This window comes from Mauremys reevesii, linkage group 7, assembly GCF_016161935.1.
Source record: "Mauremys reevesii isolate NIE-2019 linkage group 7, ASM1616193v1, whole genome shotgun sequence".
Classification (NCBI taxonomy): Eukaryota; Metazoa; Chordata; order Testudines; family Geoemydidae; genus Mauremys; species Mauremys reevesii.
This window is the reverse complement of record NC_052629.1, coordinates 120597045-120619220: the sequence shown is the minus strand read 5'-3', so window position 1 is coordinate 120619220 and position 22176 is coordinate 120597045. Positions and strand designations below refer to the sequence as shown.

Here is a 22176-nt window from a genome sequence, read left to right as displayed (position 1 = left end):
CATCCTGTCTTCTGACAGTGGCCAATGCCAGGTGCCTCAGAGGGAATGAACAGAACAGGGAATCATCAAGTGATCCATCCCCTCTCGCCCATTTTCAGCTTCTGGCAAACAGAGGCCAGGGACACCGTCTCTGCCCATCCTGGCCAATAGCCATTGACAGCAGGGGAAGCGGATCTGGAACTCATTTTAAAAAGCCTGGCCAAACAGGTAAAATCTTAAACAGAGTCAGGCTCAGCTGCATATCTGACAGTTTCAGATTCCAGAGGCACACACAGATATCCCTTTGATATTGAAATGCACTTCCTGTAATTGTGGCAACATTTTGTTTTTGGGGAGATCTGCCAATCTCTGCTCAGAACCAGGGAAAAAAGGAATTCATTTGAATCCTTCCCTGCTAGCAACATAAATGTTATTGGGTAGTTCTGGCTGTGAAAAAGGGTTTCCCCATCTACTCTGTAGAAACACTTGGTCAATATTTAAATCATAGCTACACCCATAACTATGGAAGGTTGACGCATATATTTTTGGACAATGCTACAGTATGGGGCTAGCTGCAGGTTGAATACTGGCCATGTGTATGAAACTCATACTAGCTAACCAAAGAGGGTCAGATTCCTCCTTGGTTAAACCTATGCAGTTCCACTGATGCCAAAGAATTTGGCCTGGAGAAGAGAATTCCTACAGGAGAAGAAAGTGGGGGATTCTCCATCGGTTGGTCTTGAATTGAGATTCCGTCTTTCTGAAAAGAAAGCTTCTAGTTCAACAAGAAGTTACTGGGTTTGATGCAGGAATTAGTGGGTGAAATTCTAAGCCCTGTGTTATGCCTAAGGTCAGTCTAGAGCATCATAATGCCAACTTCTAGCCACAAAATCTATGTATTCAACTCTGATACAATGGATGCAGTTTCCACTGACTTCAGTGAGGGTTATACTTATGCAACAGAGCAGACTTTCACTCAGAATGGGCTCCTTCATCTGTTTTCTAAATGTGAATTTACACAAAGTCTTCCACCTCACCATTATATCTGAGCTCGCAGACTAGCATCACAATAGAGAATCCAAAGATTCCTTCAATCCCAGAAGCCTTTGCCAACAGTTCACTATCTGCTAAGATTGCACATTGTTTTTGCTAGACTTTTTCGTCAGTTGTACTTACCGAGATGCTGAGTTCCAGTACGTGTGAGCCATATGAACAGAAAGGAAAGGCACATTGCATCTGCTTGTCAGCTGGGCCATGCAGCCTGCTGTGTGGCTACTAGGTTGTGGTGTGGCCATAGATAAAAGAGCAATTGTTTGACATGCCTTTCACTTTACTTCAAATCTGTGCCATGTGCCACAAGATTCTGCACAGTGCTCTCACATCTAAGGTAGCCGATGCTTAAACAAAAACCGGCTAGCTGACAGGTCTCAAAATAAAATAGTAACCAGGGAATTGTCATCGAGTGGGTGTCTTTCCACTGGGGTCCCACAGGGATCGGTTCTTGACCCTATGCTATTTAACATTTTTGTCAATGATCTGGAAGAAAACATAAAACTACCACTGGTAAAAGTTTGCAAATTACAGAAAAATTGGGGGAGTGGTAAATAATGAAGAGGACAGGTCACTGATTCAGAGCAATCTGGATTGCGTAAACTAGGTTGGGAGGGTAATTAACCAGGGGAACAGTTTACCAAGGGACGTGGTGGATTCTCCATCACTGAAAATTTTAAAATCAAGATTGGATGTTTTTCTAAAAGCTCTGCTCTAGGAATTATTTTGGGGCAGTTCTCTGGCCTGTTGTCTACAGGAAGCCAGACTAGATGATCACAACAGTCCCTTCTGGCCTTGGACTATATACGAATATAATTCTGTGCTGGTCTTTCAGAAAGCAAGCTGTACCCCATTTGCTCATCCCAGAAGTTGGAAATGTCAGTGGATAATGACAATTTACTTTTCGGGAGTATAATGGATATAGGTCCTGTAGTTAAGGCCCTGGACCGGCACTCATGAAAGCAGAGCTTAATTCCAGGCTCTGTCACAAGCTTCCTGGGTAACTTTGGACAAAGCACCTAATCCCTTTGGGCCACCCATAAAAGAGTGACAATGATACTTCCTTTCCATTACCTCTTTGTCTGTCTGGTCTATTTACACTGTAAGCTCCTTGAGGCAGGGAATGATTCGAACTATGTGTATGTCCCAAACTGCGTTGCATAGGACAGTTTCATTAGTGAGTGCATACTGGTGGTGAAATAATGGAATACTGAGGCCAATGAACGCTACGTGAAAGGCTGAAAAAATAAATATTTGAGTTTGAAGCCAGAAAAAAGATTCCGGAAATGTTCTAGCGCAAGAAAATAAATGTGTATTTGAATGACAAACTGCATGTTTAGAGAAACTAGAGGGGAAAAACATTACAGCTTTGATCGTTGTTAGACAAATTCTGAGTCATCCAAAAGAAATCCGGACTGTTTCAAACAAGCGGCATCCACTAACTCGCAAATTCAGTAAGTGTTCTGCCATCATCACTGCCAACGATCCACACAAATGTTAGGAATCAGTTATTCAGCGGAGGGATAGAAGGCAGGTTAATCAAACATGTCTAAGCATTGTGTTACACTGCATCAGTTTACATGAAATGACAAAACATGACACAACAGAAGTTGACGCATAGTGAGAAATTCTCAGCTCTGTGAGAGCAGAATGAGCCATGCAATTTTCATTAATGTTACTGGGAGCTGTAAGGTTCATTTCTCATGCACTGCAGGAAAAAAATAAATGAGACCTTTGGAAATTACAGGTATATTCATGTCTATTACTTGCAGCGTTTGACTCTGCAGTTCTGTTCTGATAAGAATCCAAACAAAATTAATGGGAACACATAGGGATGGCAAAATCAGCCCCATCATGCCTTTCAACTTCCTTGCTACAATAAGCATGCGTCTCCCCTATATCTTTTCACTATTTATTATGGGTACCATACTTTCTCCAACTGTCAAATTAAACAGCACACTTGTATTTTGTTTCCAAAATTATCCTGAATGCTATAAAGCCACTGTCAAGATAAGTTTAATATTAACCTTGGTCTTTTTTCTCTCCTCAGAAATGTTTAATCTTTCTATTAGTTTGCAACTGCTTCAGATACTTTCATTTATTACTGAGGGATACATATTGACACATGCCATTATGCTATAATTAATTATACTGTCACAAATAGTTAAATACACTTCAAACACTGGCTAGCTTACTATTCCAAGTGTAAAATGTGATTTAATACACAGTAATGTAATGTTTTATAACTTGTGATTTCATAACAATTGCCAAATCAGTAAGAGTGTTTATATCACACTAATACCACCTCTAATTTTGAGGGCGTAATTTAGTGCTCCAAAATAGTGCCCCAAAAGAATACTGTCCATAATTTTGCACCTACAATGGATTGTGGTCATTGGCCTTGAATCACAAGGTGGTTTTCAGAATCACTGAAAACTCAAACTCTGAAAAATCCGGCCCCTTTAACATGTCTCCAAGTTGAGCATTCTGAAACAGAAGTACCCCAAAATCACTAGTCACTTGCAAATTTAGGCCTATCTGCCTAACTACCTGTTCTGTCCATGAATCAGGAAGTGTGATGGCCAAGTGCTACTAATTGTGCCTGAAAAATCTGAAGCCAAGTTGGTGCCAGTCAGAAAATCAGGCCCAAAATATTTATCATAAACATCCCCATAATGCGGCAAAGAGTTCTGTGGCACCTTATAGACTAGCAAATGTATTGGAGCATGAGTTTTTGTGGGTGAATACCCACTTCGTCGGATCCCACGAAAGCTCATGCTCCAATACATCTGTTAGTCTATAAGGTGCCACCGGACTCTTTGCCGCTTTTACAGATCCAGACTAACACGGCTACCTCTCTGATACTTGATCCCCATAATGGTAATTTACACTTCTGACATACTGCCATTGTTGTTAATCCAAAGTACGATTAAGGTACAAGGACTATATTAGTATAACAATGTAAGAATTCATAAGCTTTCTGGACTAAAACTCTTTCCAGCTATTTCACTACATGACATAGGTTTGAATTCTCAGGAGAGCTTTGCTGTCCATTGCCAGCACAGCGAAAATGTTACTGAACACAATCCAATAAATATTTAATGAATACTTCCCTTTCAGTCCTGATGGGATTAAGCAGCAACCTCATTACCAAAGTCTACCTTTCTCCTTCACTTTTATCCCTTCACAATGCAGTACGAGCTGGAAATATGGACATATAACGAAATATTGGAAACATCAGTCCATAGTCCAAAGCAGGAGGAGAAAATCCAAACCCAGAGTGTCAGGTCATGTAACAGAATTCAAATAGCAATTACCTCTCTCCACCTTACATCCAGAGTTTGTGCAGAAAGGCTGAAGAGACAAGCCAGCAATAGGAGTTTGTAGATAAGCCTTGGGGCCAAAATATTATCATTATTCATATTCTGGTAGCCCTCAACCAAGATCTGGCCTCATTATGCTAGCCGCAGTGCATACTCATAGCACGAGACAGGCTCTCCCCCAAAGAGCTTACATTTTAAATAGACAGACAGCAGCTATATGAAAGGCAGCGTTATTAATCCCGATTCAAAGGTGGGCAATTGAAAGGCAGAAAGGTCAAGTGAGTTGCCCAAGGTTACCCAGAGATCTGTGGCAGAGCCAGGAACTGAATCCAGAACTCCTGAGGCCCAGCCCAGTGTCTTAACCACAGACCCATCTTTTCTTTCTATTCAATTCTGGCTTCGTTTACACCTGTGCAATTCCATTAACCTCAGTGAGACTGCCTGGGTCTAAGGGACCGCAGAATTGAGCACAAGGGCCTCCATCTCATATAGGATAATCTGCCTCTAAAATGTAAACAATAAGAACATTCTACAACCACAGCTACACTTACCCACCCAGACAACCTCTATTGCGCCAGCCCACTATGGGAGAAGCCAACCTGGCACACAGCAGCAGCATCTTACACCTATAGAAGCAGTACAATACTTTTAATCAAGCTGTCAGCATTAACTCAGAGTCTCCACAGTGATATCTGAGCGAGAAGCATAAAAAACGGAGGTAATTTCAGAGGCTGCTGTATGCTAACTGTGGGAAAATGTTGATTTTTAATGGTGTTTATTGTCCCTTTCTCCAACATAATTTTCTCCCATTGAAACTACATGTATTCATACAATAATGGTAAGAGATGGGTGCAAGAGATAGACAAAATAATTTTCAGATGCAGTATTGCCAACCCTGAGCATGCAAAAATCATGAATCAGGATCTCACAATCATGAGACTGATCAATAATAATAATATGTTCTTTTTATTTGCCTTCTAGATATTGAATCTTTAGAGTTCATGCTTTCAAATATTTCTATGCAATCATTAGGGCAGGAAGCTTAGTTTAAAAAAAAAGGAAAGCTGAGAGTCTCACATGGACTCTTGATTCCAGGACCTGCAGCTTTAAGAGGAATACCAAATATGTAAAGGCTAGTGATAAAATCATGAGAGTTGGCAACACTAAAATATGGTATTCTATAGCTGGTGAGACCAACTTGTATTGACTGCTGGATCTGACACATGGGATTTCTAGGACAGCCATATACGAGTTCTCCAGCTGGAGCACTCTGACTCTAGCATAGAGGTACTGGGTCTGATTTCCCACTGCATTACTCCAGTGTTACACCAGTGTAACCCCACTGATTTTGGGGGTATTATACCAGGTTGAAATTGGAGTACTGCACCAGAGAATCTGACCTGCCATGTTTCCGGTGTAAAGTTCCTTAAGAAAGAGAAGAATGTGCTTTATTTAAAATTTAGTCATTGCTAAAAATAAAATAAAAAAGCACAGACTAAATCCTGCATATTGTACAACTCTTGATAATCCACAGAATATATAACTTTTTTTGGCACACATGTTAAGATTTATCTGAAGGTCACAAAACAACCCTTCACTTTTGTTTTAGTTGGGACCGTCCCAATTTTGTGTCTCTTTTGGCTTGCATTTTAAATATGCAATCAGCCTCATTCTACATGGTACATTTCAGCAAGTCCTGCATAACTTAACAAGGATGGAGAGGAAGTATTAAGGGGCTATTTAGGAGTAATAGGATGAAACTAAGAGCAAAAAAATTAGGCTTAATGTCAAGACTGTGAACTGTCATCTTGTACATCATCAGAGCTAAGAACATGAGCCCCTGCAGACTTTGACTCCTAAATGAGTGCTCTAGCAGAGTTATAGAATCATAGATTATTAGGGTTGAAAGGGACCTCAGGATTTCATCTATTCCAACCCCCTGCACAAAGCAGGACCAATCCCTAAATGGCCACCTCAAGGATTGAACTCACAACCCTGGGTTTAGCAGGCCAATGCTCAAACCACTGAGCTATTCCCCCCCTGCATGCCCAGCACAGAAGAAGAATGCATAAGTTCATACTGAGTAGAGGTTAACCTAGAGGGATTCTCAAACATGTACAGAGTGGACCATCCCTTGATGTAACCTCATGGACATTTCTCCTACCACAGGTGATCAAATAACATCCCTTGGGCAGCCACAATTGCTTACACGGTCAAGTCAGTTTAAAAATACATTATATACTTGCCTAATTTCTCTTAATGTGAAGATAGCCATCACCACGGCAACAGCTGCTCTCTACAGACAACCAGCAAATGCTCTGCGGACCAGTGGAGGTCCATGGACATCTGTTTGGGGACCACTGTATCAGACAGTTGAACATTCTCCAAGACTAGTAAGGGAAGGCGCATTGCATGGCATGGGTAAAACAGGATGCCAAAGTACTGGTGAATATCCTGTATAGAATAACCCAAGCCAAGTGATCTCCCACGGGGCTCTCAACCTTTCTGGACAACTGTCTCCCTTTCAGAAGGCTGATTTGTCTTGCTTACCCCCAAATTTCACCTCCCTTAAAAACCACTTGCTTACAAAATCAGACATAAAAATACAAAAATGCCACAGCCACACTGTTACTGACAAATTGCTGACTTTCTCATTTTTACCATATAATTATAAAATAAATCAACTGAAATATAAATATTGTACTTGCATTTCAGCATATAGTATATAGAGAAATAGAAACAAGTCATTATCTGTAGGAAATTTTAATTTGCACTGATTCCGCTAGTACTTTTTATGTGGCCTGTTGTAAAACTAGGCAAATATCAAGATGTGTTCAATACCCCCTGGAAGACTGCTGCATACCCCCCCGGGGTACGTGTACCCCTGGTTGAGAATCACTGATCTAATAACCACTTCTGATTTCATGTTAAAAGGCCTCGCATGTCAGTCAAGCCCTTGGTAGCCAAAATGTCAATATTTTGAAACAGAAAATCCTTGCAGCCTTAGAGGGGTATATGATGTTATACTGCAAGAAATTTCCCAGATACCTCTATGAAATATGCTAGTTTGCTTGATGACAAGGAGAGGAAGGATGATCTGGGACTCAGGAGATCTGTGTTCAGTTCCTGTCTCTGCCACAGTCTTCCTTAGAGAGCCACTTACTCTCTGTGTGCCTCAGTTCCCCATCTGTAAAATGGGGATAATAATCCTTCCCTTGTCTGTTTAGACTGTAAGCTCTTTGGGGCATGCGTATGGACAGTGCCTACCACAATGAGGCTCCAATACTAATTGGCGCTTCTTAGGGACAGACAGGCCCCCAGCTATGATGCTATTTTTAAAATAAGGAGATGGTTCAATATTCATCGCTAACTGAAATGTGTGCGTCAGAGTACGTTGTCCCCTCCCTTCCCCCGCTGGACTGACCCTGCACTAAGTAACACCAATGGCTACTGTGGTGTATTCATTACTCCAGACATAGTGCATCTTCAGTGGGTTTCCGATGGGATGGGATCAAACATTTTTCCCATCGGCACAGCTGAACGTGCTAATTTGACGGTAACTTGCGATTTCCTACAAAAGCCACTAGGTGTGTGCCTGCTAGCACTGCATGGGAAAGACACAATGCTGTGCTCGTAATTGGAGGAGAAAAGGTGTTTTATTATCTGGAAAGTATGTGCTCCAGGACTCGGCTGGGTGCTCTTCCACAGAGCAAAGGACCCGAAAAGGCATTGGAAGATTAAACACTGTGTATAATTTCTAAAGAAACTGTTAATGAATTGGCCCAGGAGCTCTGACAACTCCCTGGTACTCCTGCAGTACTGGACGGTGTGATAGTAACGCATGACTTCATTCCACCCATGCACTTTCCCCCTTGCCAACAGCGACCATCCAAACACAGTTGTTAGCGCCTGCCGAGTGCAGTGCCCCTCCCACCTCAGCCTCCAACGCTTTACCAGATACACGATGCAAAGATCTGTACCCTACATTTCGGGCTGCATTGTCCCTGGCCTTTGCACGGGGGCAGAGAGAATATGGGTGGAAAAAACCTTCCCTTCTCTCTCTCCCATGCATCTTGTGTAAGGCCCAGTGAATACTCCATCTTGCCCCTACAAGACACAGAGCTGGCCCAGCTCACTGGGAAGAGAAGGACGCACCTTTCCAAAGGATCGTGCAGACAGCACATTTCTCCTGCATGCTGGAGAATGTAGGAAGGTCCAAGGACACAACCCCCTCCCCAAGCTGTCCCACAGATAGTGCATGTCTACACACATCCCTCTTGTGGCCCTGTGCCCAAACCACACAGCTAGTCTACTTGCACTGCACACTGTTTTAAAATATTTTCCCTGATTGGGTTTGAGACAGCAACTCGCCTCCAATTATTGTATGTAATTAATGTATTTAACATGCCCATTTCTAAAACACACTTTTTAATTCTGTTAAATCCTCGCTCTGTTTGAGAGCAACTGCCACCAACAGATACAAATGACTGATCTGTTTTTCAGTGGCACATCAAACAGTGCTGGGTAGCGGTTTCCCCCTCCCCCCAATCCAGAATCTGAAATGTCTGGGTGCTTATTTAGGTAGCCTTCCACCAGCGCTGTGCCCTCTGGCCTAGTTTAAATCCGCGGAACTATCTTACAGAAATATTTTAAGCACATCCGCATCTTCTCTGGAGAGCTGTATTCTAAAGCCATACTCTCTCGTGGACTGGGATCCTCCATAAAAACTCTCTCGTGGACTGGGATCCTCCGCAGTTCTGAACTATCACTGACAAAAGATAAAGGTGCCAAAGAGATGCCATTTTGCTTCGCCTCACTGGGAGCAGCTCAGTGCTGTTACACAAGACTGTATTTTCAGTTTCCCGTTCCCCCTGACATCTTTACTCCTTGTCTGTTCATGAATGATGCGCTCACTGGTAGCCCAGGCAGCTTTAACAATGCTGTCCTTATTTCCCACTCCCCAACCCTGCAATGCAAATGCCATAAACAGTCAAACGGAACTGTTATGTGTTGGCTCAGTAGTGCTACAGCCCTTTAATTGAAGCTCTAGTGTTACCTAAGGAGGAAAGAGTCACCTTTGCAAAAATTCATATAGATTCTAATCACTAGAAGAGCAAATAAAATAAACTCATTGAAGGTATAAGTAGATCAAGCAGCTAATTAAGGAAATAAGTGATAACTTAATCAAGATCATTAGAGAAATCAGCATGTTGCTGTGATTACTTAAATGGTAATGTAACAAAAATACTCTTGCGTAACCAGAGCTTTAAAAGACTCAGGGAGGCCTGCTCTGTCAATAGGCAGGGAAGCACAGAAAGATTGCCCTGGAACAGTACTTTCTTGTATTACACCAAAAGCTGTGTCCCATCTGAGGCTGATTCAGGAAAATACTCAAATCCCCTGGTAATTTCCTGCAGACAGAACATTTAATCATCTCCAAGTCTCCACCACAAAAATCCAAAGTAAATGATTCACACTTTCAGAGGAATTTGCCTTAAGAACAAGAATAGTCTTCTGCTCCAGGATGGATCAACTATTTGTTAGTGCAAAAATATTTTATTTCCCTTTCTCTCAACAGAAATAAAGTCAAGTAAGCCTGGCCATAGCATTTCTCTTTTACTTTTTTTACGTCAGCCAACTGCTCCTACAATCGGGATTATGTGCAGTTCTGTGGATATAGGCTATGCACTGACTCCATAGATACATAATATTGGATCATTTTTATTTTTTTTTATCCCCGCTATGGGGCAGTTTGTAATATGATGAACAGAATTAGAAACATACAAGGTTTTCACTGCTCCAGCTCACTTGACACCTTCAGTTGCCTAGCACTATGTTCTCAAGTTTTTGCAACTGATTATTTTAAGAATTGTCCTAATCCACTCCCTCCCAAGTGGATATTTGCTCTGTCTGTATACACAGATCACTATGTCTGCCTCTCCAATTACTCCACCAGTTGTGCAGATCAACACATCTGCTTGAAGAAAGCAGGAATCCCAAAGCATACAAATGATTTAAACTGGCTAAACGAATGCAAATAGAGGAGGATGTTAAACATATCTATAGCAGCAAATAGCCAAAGTAACTTCATGCAGACCAGCATTCTGTAGACAACGTGCTAGTTTGTATTTGTAAGAAGTATCTTTTTTTCACCCAAATGTGTCTTTTATGACTAACCAGTGAACGTGTGAAATGTGACTTGCCAGTTGCTTAATTGCAAAAGTATGCAAAAGCCATTAAGTTAAGTACGTTTCATTAGATACTTAAAAATCTTTGTTTTACTTGAAACAAAATAAGTGCTTTACTTTGCATCAGAGAAAGTCTACATTCCCTTTAGAATTCATGCTAATATTTTTAATATAAAAATTCAACATCCAAGAGTTAAAAATAACATTTTAGCCTGTATTAAACACAGCTGTCAAAAGGTTCAAGATTTGCATTTTGTCATTCCACACAAATCCCCACAGCAGCTGAGATGACATACGCTACATTTTGAAACTAAGAGCTAAAGATAAGCTTCAGACTCCCACAGTGTTTTACATTTTAGACTCTTAATGCACTAAAAAACTACAAGTGGTCTGGAAGTTGGTAAGAGAATCTGTGCAAAGCCACGGTTCTCTCAGTTTTACAACTTGCCAAGGTAAAAAAAACCCAAACCAAACCCCACTTGAAGTATAGATATTAATAGCCTATATTAGTAAATCAAGTCTCTGAACTGTAATTTAGCAGCAGTAATTAAATGAGACCAAAATTCTCTACCACATTTGAGCTAGTTAGCTCAGTTTTCCTGCCTAATTGCAAAAGCAACCCTGAGTTTACAGCTGGATACAGAATATTACAACTGAAAACAACTTTCCAAGTGTAAATATTAGTCTCAGATTAAATGACTTATGCTTTCCTATGTTACAAACTCAACACGATTACTTACCCCGACTAAACAGGCATTTATTTCGCGTGCACAAAAACCACTGCCTCAGTGGGAAGGAGAAAGGAAAGAGAGAAAGATGGAGAGAAAAAAAGAGAGACGTCTCTTCAATGTCTTCCTAATGAGAAAAGTGTGGTGGCTGAAGCAAAGAGCAAAATGCTTACTGAGGCCCTCTGGGGTACTCAGCGAGAGGTGGAGAAGCATTCTCACACAGCCTGACTAAAACACTGCCATTTGGAGTGGCTTTGCTGTTCAAGAAGGCTGTTTGTAGCTGCGAGTCAGTTAGGTCATTTGGGGAGTTAAAGCACTCAGGCTGTTTCCAGGGACGCCCACCGAAGTTTTAGCTTATTGGCGAAAATCAGGAGGCATAACCCAACCCTGTCCCTCTAACCAAATTCCAATCTCAGGAGCCAGCATCCCTTACAGCTTTAACTAACAGAGCTAAGGAAAAGTTACTCTGCCCAACACAGCTCATGGCTGTACATCAGTAGAAAAAGGTTTATAAGCAGCACGTAGCTCTAAAAGTAATGATGAGTCTCACAGTTAACTATCATGCCATAAAAGACGCCTGGCAAATAACCTGAATACTGTTCACGTGTGTTCTTTTCGATAGAACCTAGCTGTAAAAGAGGCTCAGTTCTTTTCACTGCATACAGATCTACATGCTTGCTCATGGTACTAACTTCTGAAACTTACACTAAACGAGGGGCTACTCATAAAATTATAAACGGCAGAGCTACAACATGTGCCACTTCCTGCAGGAGGCACAATGACCCAGAAACTTTCTGTTCATTCTCAAACAGGTTGGCATGAAAGAAGATACAGGCCTTTTATGCTCACGTGATAAATTTTGATCTTGTACAGTTGTGTAAACCTGGAGAGATTCTGCTGACATATTGTACCTGCAAAATTTAGTCAAAAAGTTTAGTTACATTCGGAATAAATCTGAAGTTATGTTGTAGTTATGGCAGTAGTTTTCAACCTGTGACCCGCGGACCCCTTGGGGGCCACAGACTATGTTTAAGGGATACACGAAAGGTGACTATGAAAATAAACGTTTCGGAACTCAGAAAAGGCATTTCCGTTTTTCTGACCAATCAGAAGTATGCGAATACCCCCACCTACAGGTCAAAACCTGGAAGTGTTGTCGTTACCATAGAAGCCCACAGTTTAGCGCCCTTTCTCACGCTGTGTCAAATGCCAGGCCAAGTACATGCAACATTTATAGTTGAATTCTGTTGAGTCAGTTTTCAGTTTAAGACATCTATGGTAGGGGTTTGCGGACCACAGGTTGTATTTCCAAAGGGTCCACACCTGCTTTCGACATTTTTTTAGGGATCCGCAAATGAAGCAAGGTTGAAAACCACAGCCCTATAGTGTATACTCAAGAATATTGAATTGATGTATGGACTGCAGAAACCAACCTTAAAGTAGTTTTTTCCAGCTTGGCACAGGCATGTGGATAAAGCCAATGAAGACTACATGCGAGCAAAGGAGTGAGGCTAAAAAAATCATTTAGCTATGGTATTCCCAGTTTAACTTTAATGGACTGTTTTGCATTTAAAAGTATTACCTTGCAGATGCAAAATATACATTTTAAATTTAGAAAAGGAACTCCAAACGAAAGTTCCAGAATAACCAAAACACAGGCAAGAAAAAAGGTATGTCTTTAAAACTTCAGGAGGAGCGAGAGTAGGAAAGCAAATTTCACTTCCATTCATTTTCGAGATGATGAAGAAAAATCAAGGGCTGGAAGATCAAAAGAATGCTGAAAGAATAATCATGATTATCTCAGCAAGCAGGCTTTCAGAAACTCGCTCTTTCTGATTGTTGGAAGCACCCCGTTTTCCTGCAGCTAGCTCTCACCAAAATTAAGTGTGTAGAAAATAGTCTAGCAACTTCAGACCTAGAAAAAACATCAGAATTTGGGGCAGGCTATTATTACTACAGAAGGCTAATGAGTGTGCTTGGTACTTTATAATCAAATGTCCCTTTACCAAGGAGTTTACAACGTACGTATGATACATAAGATACTAGTCAAAGTACAAGAACACATTCAGACACCACCAGTACATCACCGTACATTGGAAGGCTTCACAGACTAAGTAGGTTCTAAGGAGGAGTTTGGAGGTTATCCTGCTCATTCAGGAGTCTGCTCAGAGCAACCAGTAAGAGGCAACTTGCATCCGATAAAATCCCCAAATAAGTTTTTACCCAGCCCTCAGTTATACCACACGACTGGGCTTTACTGCAGCTGTTTTAATTGCGTGAATTCTAGCGCTCATCATAACATGATAGCAATGGAAACTGACGTCTTCAGGGGTATCCGCAGAATCAAGAGAACTGCAGGCCAGCCCTCCACACATTGCTGTGGTCTTTCTAGATGGAGGGAGGACAGAGTGCAAAAGGAGGGAGTTTGGTCTCCTTGCATGTTCAGTCCTGGGCTTCTTTGCTGAGGCTCCCAACAAGAGAGGCACTATTTACAAGAGGCATTTCCCGCCTCCGAAAGCAGAAACCTCTCTGCCCATCAACAGAAGCAGCCGGCCCTCCACTGGATGGGAATGTCTTTCAAGCACTATCGACCTGAGCTCCAACCAAATGGAAGAGAACGGTTTTGTATCCATTTACCGAGCCCCAGAACAAAAGTCTACCACCTGAAGCCTAGAGGAGAAGCTGCCAGCTTCTGATTCTGTTCCACTTGTTTTGTAAGCTGCTCTTCGGTTGTACTCCTCCGCTCCAAGAACCTATTCAGCTTGTCCCCCATAGCCTTGGCCCACAGCAGCATGCTAAAGCCCAAGAGGATCTGATTCAGGGCCAGGTATTTGGCTCAGTTTGCTTACACGGCAGGATCTCCTTCAGAGACTGGGTAGCACAGTCCTTCCTCTCAGCCCCTCTGTTACCCAGATACGCTCCATGTGCCAGCAACATCACCTGAGCCAGCAACCACAGTCCAGGCTCAGCAGGGATAAAAAAAACCCCTCTGCACAGCAACCCAGCAACTTAAAACTCCAGCCTGGCAACTTCTTATTTCATTAAAACCACATTAAGAATATCCACAGGAGCGGATTTTACTAGAAGATGTCACGAATATTTATGCATGATTTTTGTTTAGCCGTGTGTATTGTGCAGCTGAGCTGGGGGGTTTCCCCCCCCCCCCAAGTCACAGTGTTACTACAGCATGGACTTCTGTTTGTTTGCGCTTCTCCTCAGGTATCCCAGAGCAAAGGTGGGGCGTTGCAGTGTGATTTTCAGTTCTCCCATGCGTTTACTGAGGAAGACGGCATTGCTGCACTGAAAATGCCAGATGCTTTTCTGCAGTCCAGCCCCTTTGCAGCACTGGGACTGGCAGGAAAGCCACCGAATCTACCCACCTGAGGATTCTGCTGGCACAGCCAGCTCTCCCCCACCCCCCGCCATTATAGAAGACATGGCGGGAGGGAGGGAGCGTGGCCAGGGCCCTCTTGCGGTCTGGCTACTTTTGGCTGGTGTTTGGAGCAACACCAATGCTACTCTCTCGACGCTGTGGCTGGTGTAAAGCCAGAATCAGGGACCCACAACTAATTCCACCGCAGCATCCATCACAGCTACAAATCTGGCCCAAAGTGTTTCCAAGAGAGCACAAGTACGTTGGTGTGGCTGAATCTCATGAACAGCAGCTCTCTCTTGGAGCTCGGTATTGGGTCGGGTGGGAAACTTGCCTTACTTGAGGGTTTTCTTCCTCTTTAATGTTTGCGTTGCTGTGAGGAAATAGGTTAGAGCAACTTTAGCTCAAAATTAACTAAGTTATTTTTTGTCCAGAGATGCTCAAACTCATGAACAATATCAATTTGTTATCCTGAAGGCTGTGGGATGCAATTTCTCTCCAGGAGGCAGCAGGACTCAAAAACTAGAATTTAACAGATTATGAATACTTTCCTATCCAAGCTCTTTTACTGCTCTATAAATCATTTTCTCATTGTCTATACAGTTCTCCCTCACCAATATTGGATTAGCCGGAAAACCAATAAACATCCTTTCTAAGATCCTCAGCTACACATATGGACTGGATTAAATGATATTTCATTTTCCATTTACTAGTGCAAAGAAAATGTGTTCATTGAACCATTTTTATTTTGCACATATAAGCAATTTATTCCTATTTTATAAAACTATTTATCTTCTAGCCAGTACTCCAAACATCCATCTATAAATTCATTCTGAATGTGCCCATGACAGAACTATGTAAGTGCAATTTGCTAAACTACGATTCAAAAACATCATGTTCAAAAATCTCTCGCTCTCTTTGAGATGTGTGTACAGGCACTCAGACACATCCAAACCACATTTTTGATATTTAAGACAAGCTAATCAGTCCTTTCTTTTAGCCTCACCAACATAAAAGCATTATTTACGGACTCTGAGTCCTCTGTACTGATAATATATTTTATCTCTACAGTCAAAATGGATCTATGACATTTTAAAGAAAACCTCTGAAAAGATGAATGAGAAATACTTTGTGAAGTATCTACATAAACTCACAGTGCTATTGGGCAATAACCTGCCAGATCCACAGGTGAATGGATCCTTTGATGTCACTTCACTTCAACTGCGATGTTCCAATTCACATCACGTGAGGATGTGACCCCCTATGGGGATGGTAACAATGGAATTGATTTGGCCTGTCTTGCTGAAGTGCTTCTCTTTCTAGAACCCCCATACTCTTGCAAAGTACGCACTTCCTTCTTTTTTTAAACCAAGGAGTCTGGTTTCTACATGTTGCTGACCTGTTTTCAATGGGGACTTGAGAGGACCCAGCACCTCCCAGGATCTGGCTCTTAACCTCTTATTTACACTCCTCCAGTTTTATTTCTTGCCTCCCGCCGCAAGCAACTCGGTAACTGACCTTGGGTCACTTTATCTACAGCTGTAAGGGCAACACACGCTGCTTCACTTTTCGATTCCCCTTTGAAGCTGCTCTCTGAGCACTTCAGAGACCACTGCCTCGGCTACTTCAAATTTCCATTAATTTTTGGTTATGATTAGCAGGTCAGTCCTCGCAACTCCGATAACAGCAGGGTTGATAAGTGCAACTATATTAAAATTATCTATGCATAAGGGAGAATAATTAGGGGAGCAAATTCTTGCCAACACTTATCAGCTGTATGCTGACTGCTTGCTTTTGTATTGCTAGAGGCTTCAGAGAGCCCTAAACTTCATTGCTCCTCAACACAGTGTCTCCAGGCAGACAAATCTCTCCTCCATTGTGGGGAAGATGTCGACTGTAAAACCGTGGAGGCAATCATTCTGGGAGGCAGGAGCACAGAGAAATTAGAGCAGCGGTTCTCAAACTTTTGTACTGGTGACCCCTTTCACATAGCAAGCCTCTGAGTGTGACCCCCCCTTATATATGAAAAACACTTTTGTGTATATTTAGCACCATTATAAATGCTGGATGCAAAGCGGGGTTTAGGGTGGAGGCTGACAGCTCACAACCCCCCACGTAATAACCACGTGACCCCCTGAGGGATCCCGACTCCCAGTTTGAGAACCCCCGAATTAGAGGAACATTCTCCTCTCGGTGCGTCTGTGCCACTTCCTTTTACGCAGATGGAAATTATGCACGCAGATCAAGTAGGTGACTAGGTTTAGAAAATTCAGCTCTGGCCTTAGGAGCAGGAGGCACGGGGGGAGGGATGGCGAGGAAAGAAACACAATGTCTGCTGAAATCATGAAAAGCCATAGCTGCTTGTAACCACAGGAACTCCTGCAAATGCTCAGTTCTGCACCCTCCAGCAGACGTCATTAGTCCATGGTAGTCACGATGGCGAAACTGATCCAGATAAAAGGTGGTTGAGACCGTCATAAAAGACTTGTAAAAATGTTTAAGATCTCAGCTCCTTTGAAGCCATCCAGAGCTCTGCTAAGTTGCTTATTTTATTTGTTTTCTGCTAAGGGTTAGCTTAGTTTTCAGCTAACAATATTTATTTTAATACACCACATATCTTGGCCTGTAGGTCAAAGCCACTGCAGACATGCGCAATTATTTAGTGTAATTCCCAAGCTATGAAATGAAGCCCAGCACTGAGGAATGCCAACTTCTACTCCCTGAAATTATAGTGGGGTTGTAGGAGTTAGGGCATCGTCTACGTTGCAATCACATAGTTTTGCCATTGACCCCATGGGAGCAGGTTCAGGACTCTATCCGGAAGAGTCTGTTCCATTTGCAAATGTTCTGAAGAGCTCCAGCAAAGTTCTGAACTGTGAAAACCGGATAACACTGATCAACATCACAGGCCAGATCCTTAGCTGATGTGAACTGTAGAAGTCAACGGAGCTAGGCAATTTACACCCGCTGACGATCCGGCCTATTGTTTTTAAAACTGCCTTTCCCAGACAGCTCTGTATAGCACACTTTATTCTTTTCGTTCGGTCACGGTCGTTTCATTATTTGCATTGGAATAATAGAAGGAACATGCCTTGACATGACCTCTCCATTTCTTAAAATAGGCAACTGTAATGAAAGGTTGGACTAATGAGCAGAGATACAGCTCAGAGCTTCGATGCTAGAACTGTTCAGCTTTGCGGTCCTGACCCACACACTACTGCCTAGGTGGCACTATAAGAAATAGCCATAAGACCTATGAATGTAGCTTGTAAAGCTCCTGTGTTCAGCTAGTTAAATCGCTCAACTGGCCGAGCATGCCAAGGGATCTGTCTGTGGATGCTTCTGAAAATGCCTTCTCAGGGAATGGAATGGCTCTCGCAGGGATGAACTGTTCAGCTGTTTCCAGCAGGAGTGTGTTGTGGGCTCTCAAATACCGTAATGAATTTGGGCAGTGGGGTCTGTCTCTTTCCCTTTAGGGCAGGCATGCTAGAACGGTTCCACTTTGCAACGCAGTCCAGGCCACCCGCCGGTTGTGTTTTGTATTACCAGAGTAGCTCACAAGACATCACTCCAGGGCACGTGTTAACATACAGAAGAACGTACAACAGTACGACCACACAGACGTGCAAATTAGACCGCTAAAATGCTTCCAAACAGAACGAGAACATTACATTTTTAATGTGTCAGATTATGAAAAATAAGAGCCTTCACTTCCTTGTGTTTAGGACACCTTACTTCTCTCTCCCTCTGCCATTTCTTTGGCTTCACTGGACCCTACAATGACAGGAATTGTTTCTTGAATTAGGGAAATGAAATCTAATTGGGCTCTATTGGTGACAGTTACTGGAATTCTCTTCCTGAGCACTCCAATTCTGACTTACCTGTCATCATGTATCATTACAGTAAAACACGCCCATGACAAAGACTGTAGGGCCATCTTTTACAAAGCAATTTTGTTTTTGTTTTTTACCACCACACTTGAGGACCAGATTTTCCTTACTGCACACACAAACTCTGTACAAGCAATTACTGCAGCTGCCCATGCAAATGGCCAGTTGGGTATTCTGCATGTGCACTCACTACAGTTTGCTGATGCTTACATAATCACAGCAGCATGCTTAAGTTATTCACATGTATTTCTACGCACTCAACTCCACATGTCATCATCATCATGGTATGTGGAATCACAACTCTTTTTAAACAGGAGGCATTTTATTAAATAAAGCAGCTGCCCCTACCAAAACACGCTAACAGGCTTCCGGAGAGCTTGAGTTCCCATTTTGTCTCTCTTGTTTACCAGGGAGCCCATCCTCTCTGGAATTCTATACAGCACACAGAGACACCTAGTGGCTGGATGACAGTCTGCATACAAAAATATCATTATTGATACAGTAGGACCCTTTATTTAATTCTCTTTTCTTACACCAAACTATGTAAATGCTGTATCCCTTTATAAAATACTGTTGAGGATTGTAAGTTCTTTTCCCTGAGGAGGACCCTAACTGCTCCCTGTTTCAATGTTAATGCCACTCAGCTTTAGTGTTTAGGTTCCTCTCCCTTGGTGCTCACAAAGTCTCTGCCCGCCCCTTATCAAGGTGCACCGTTGGGAAGGAGGAGAACACAAGCAGCCTGCCTTCAGTCGTAGTCATTGTGCCGATGGATTGCTCCATCCTTTCATCCCTATTCGCCAGGCATGCTCAGTGCCCAAAAAGGGGCTTGGGAGGGCTAGAGCATTGGTCCCGCCCCTCCCCACTCATGCACTAGATGGTGAAGCTGGCCGGCCACCTGAGGGGGCGTGAGTAGTGGGCTGCACTCTGAAGGGGCGCAGCAGTGGGCTTCTGCAGACTGAGGGGCTCTACAAAGTGTTCCAGCTCCCAGCGCTCCACTTCGGGGAACGAGCCATGGGAGGATTCTACTCTCTAATCGACACAAGGCACAAATGACTTGTTCAGTCGCACTCAGGATCACAAACAAGGAAGGGGGACATGGGAGACTTCTGGGTAGGGTGACCAGACAGCAAGTGTGAAAAATCAGGACAGGGGGTGGAGGGTAGTAGGAGCCTATATAAGAAAAAGCCCCAAATATCGGGACTGTCCCCATAAAATCGGAACATCTGGTCATGCTACTTCTGGGGGATGGATGAGGGGGGACTTGTCACTGAGGGTGCAGGAAGGTTTCTCACCCAGGAGGATGGTGACGGTGAAGGAGTGTGGTTATTTTTTGGGGGGGAAAGGGGTCACGGGGGGGGGCAGCCAGAAGGTAGTTGAGGGAACATGACACTGGACAGAGAGAGGAGTTTTAAAAGCTGCGAGTGGAGTCTGTTTGGGCATGTCTTGGGTTTTGGAAGCTGTGGAAGGGAATAGGCTCTATTTATTCTATCCTATTTCTAGGTATCCCATAATCCAGGCACTTTCACAGTGATTAAACCCACAGTTATCAGTATTAAACCACCCTCAAACACAAATACATACTGTGCTGCCCATACAACACCCCCCACCATTCCACATCATGGGTAACAATATCAGGGACATCAGATCTGCACCATCAATAAATACATTTCACTCGTGCAGGATTTTTAGAAAACTAAAACGGAAACATGAATTTGCCCGTGTAGATGAATCTAACGAACAATGCCCACAACAGCTTTTTTTCTGGATTTGATTACACAGAGAACGCAACATACCAAAAACATTTTTCCCCTTTGCGATAAACTCTGTGTTCTAAAATTAAACCCAGCAGGGTAAGCAAGATCCTGGATAGATTTCAAAAGATACTGCACTCTTCTTCTTCTTTTTTTGAAACCCTGCCTGCACTGTAGAGGCACATTGCAAAAACTCTTGAGTACCTCTGGCACCAAACGTAAACACTACGAGAGCTAAAAATCATGTACTGTTTTTATCTTGATAGTCTACACCACAGAGCACAGCTGCGGTTCGCCATTTCATGATAAACCACTCTCGGCTTTAGATCATTTTTAGTGTGTAACTGTGGATGCGAAAGCAAGATATTATCATAAAAAGACAAAAAAAGAAGGAGATGGAACAACCAAAGAAACATGGGAATTAAAAAATGAAACAGACTTTTTAAAAACACATTTCTTAGACATCAAAGTTCGCATTTCCCTTAAAGACAACTGAACTCTTTTGTGAGTATATAATAAACCCTAAAGAAATTCTTGATCTTTTGTAAATAGAAGGCTCCTGTATGAATTTTTCAATTGAGATGACTGTAGCTGGGTCTCAGCTTTAATAATACCAATGATTACTTATATCTTCTGTAGTTATTTCTACTGCAAATAGATAACTGGTTCTCATTAGAAGAAAGGAGTAAACCTTTCACTTTTTTTTATAACACTCTCCTCCACATAATAGTGGTAAGTAGGCTATAAGATCAAAACAATGTAAGAGCACTGTCTAGTGGCTTAATTAAATCACATAGAAAGGAATGATCTCTATCCCTGTAATCGCAGAGAGAAAGAAAAGCCAGGAAAAGTGTAGTGAGTGATCAGTATTGCCATTTCGTACGATTTTAGTGAGAGTCTTGCAATATTTGGTGTTTCTCTCTTGAAGCCCCAGCTTCTGGAGTTAGGGGATTATAAGAGAATCTTAATTTAAAAAATTAATTTCCTAGTCCTCCTGGTAATGGAGAAAAGCTTGAAAATACAGCCAAAGGCCAATGACTTGAATGGGGCTAGGATTTCACCCATAAGCCCTACAGGCTCAAAAACCAGAAGGCAAGTGAAAAGAACCCAAATTTTCTCTCTTTTTTTATGAACTGTCTCCTAATTTTTAAGCCATTTCCTGATTTTGGGTGGCCTGCCTGATGATTGTTGAGCATTTGGGGTTGGCAACATTGGATGCTTGAGTGGAGGAACTCCTGCAGAGATGGAATGCTTCAAAACTAGCATGTGGACTTTGCTTTCTGTTTGAGTCAATAATAACAGTTTCCAGTTACACAAGCTCCCCTCATTTCTCATCTTTCCTTAATTACGGCTCCCCTGGAAGAATACACAAATGGCTACTTACAGCGGAAGAAAGCAGTTAAATACTCTTGAACAGTAGGAGTTGCAATTGGCACGTTAATGAGATCATTATTGATTTTTAATGTACTTGTTTAAAAATAAAATTGCATGCATTTGTACAGACCTAGCAGCTTCCCAATGCACGGGAAACCATTTTTAATGCACGTTACCCTGGAGCTGTCTTGAATAAAAAATGATTTCTCCAGTGCCTTCCAGCTGTTTGTCACACTTCCAGAAAAATGGCACCTGACTGGAGGTGTGTACAGTGTTTGGACACAAACTAAAAAGTGCCGAGTCATTTCAGCTACCATTGAGGTCAATGGAAAGTTAGGACATTTTGCACCATGTCATTGCAGAATCAAGTACCATATTCTACTGAGGTTTCATTGACCTTTCGCATATGGCTTATGACCACGTGGGACAGCCACCGTTTCTCCTGACATCAAGATCTGCGCTGGAAACCTCCAGAGCTAAATCCACGAATTTCTTCATCTCAACCTGAACCAGCACTTTG

The 22176-nt window shown here is 42.4% G+C and overlaps 1 protein-coding gene across 6 annotated transcripts in view; it reads right to left on the bottom strand.

Annotated features, from left to right (window-relative positions):
• The window catches only part of PRICKLE2 (prickle planar cell polarity protein 2), a 201120-nt gene that overhangs the window by 96345 nt on the left and 82599 nt on the right, over positions 1–22176 (bottom strand). For 2 of the 6 annotated variants that reach the window (XM_039482375.1, XM_039482376.1), the window contains exon 2: positions 12118–12179. The exons of the other annotated variants lie outside the window; for them this stretch is intronic. The gene's annotated coding sequence lies outside the window, so the exon portion shown is untranslated. The remainder of the gene's footprint in view (positions 1–12117; positions 12180–22176) is intronic. 6 annotated transcript variants of the gene reach the window in all.